This window comes from Plasmopara halstedii, assembly GCF_900000015.1.
Source record: "Plasmopara halstedii genome assembly, contig: Scaffold_1211, whole genome shotgun sequence".
NCBI classification, from domain to species: domain Eukaryota; phylum Oomycota; class Peronosporomycetes; order Peronosporales; family Peronosporaceae; genus Plasmopara; species Plasmopara halstedii.
This window is the reverse complement of record NW_020188126.1, coordinates 633,344-634,725: the sequence shown is the minus strand read 5'-3', so window position 1 is coordinate 634,725 and position 1,382 is coordinate 633,344.

The following is a 1,382-nucleotide window of genomic DNA, read 5'->3' as shown; positions in this document are numbered from 1 at the left end:
GGCAGCATGGTGCTCCAGTGCCTATGCGTCTCAGCGCAGACGCTGCGAAGGAAGTCTTTAGCAACGCGATTTAAGCAGTCTGACCATCGTTCTGCGGATGGTCCGCTGTTGACATAGTCGACTTGGTGCCCAGCACATTGAAGACTATCGACAAAAATTTCTAAGTGAAGCGTGGGTCTCTGTCAGAGACAACTAATTCCGAGAGTCCATGTTGTTAAAAGATATGATCCGCAAATATTCTGCTGTACCGACACCGCCGGCACCGCCGCAAGATGAGTCAACTTGCTCAAATAGTCTACAAAGACCTCGACACCCGTGCCGCCCGCCGAGTCCATCGGCAAATCAAACACAAAGGGTATACTCATGGACTGCCAGCACCCAAAGGAAACCGGCAAATTGGCCAGCGGCGCCACCGCGTTTCGAGAGGATTTCACCAGTTGACACGTCTTATAAGTGCGCACATAGGTGCTCGTTCATTTGTACAGCTTGGGCCACAATTAGTGGCAACTTACAGAGTTGTACGTCTTCTCAAGATCGATATGTCCACCGAGTGGGGTGTCGTGGGCCTCATAGAGGATACGGAAATTCTAAAACTCATCATGAGGGACCACAATTCATGTTTTTAGATAGCTGTGTCTCTGTTTGACCCTGAGGGCGTGCAACACCTCGCCTCGAAAGGACCTGAAGCAATCAGCGCGCGCCTAAATGTGTTTTCGAGCTAAAATGTTCTGCTTGTGCACCTAGAGCAGAAGATACCAGCGTCGACTGCGTCTATGACGCCACGCATATCCGTCGAGTCGGTGCTATTATACAGCAACTTTGATATATCGAACCCGGCGCATCAGAGCGCGCAATCACGACAATAACTCCTTGTCCAATGTTCCAAACCCCTTGCTTCCGAGAGCCCGTAGCAGCGCTACGCACATATCATCACCCGCGCGTATGCAGCGCCGATCAAATCCATCACTGACGGCGTCATCGTCATGACATGAGCAAGCTCATAATTCGGTCTGCGTGACAATGCTTCAGCCAAAGCATTCCGCTCTCCTAAATTTTACTTCAACACGAAGTTATATTCTGCGATGAAGGAGAGCCACCTAGCCATCATCTGCGAGAGGTGGGGCGACTGAGCTGCAGTGTGTAGTGACATATGATCTGTGTAGATCACAAACGGCTTGCAACTGAGCAGGTGCACTCTAAAAAGGACAAGTGCATACTTCATCGCAAGCAATTCCTTGTCGTGGACTGGGAAGTTCTTTTCCGCATCCTTAAGCTGGCGAGATTCGAACGCGATCACCCGATCGAGCCCCCGGCGTCTGCTTGCGGCAGTGCACAGTCGATAGTAAAGTCCGAAGCATCACAGGCGATACTGAAAGGACGAG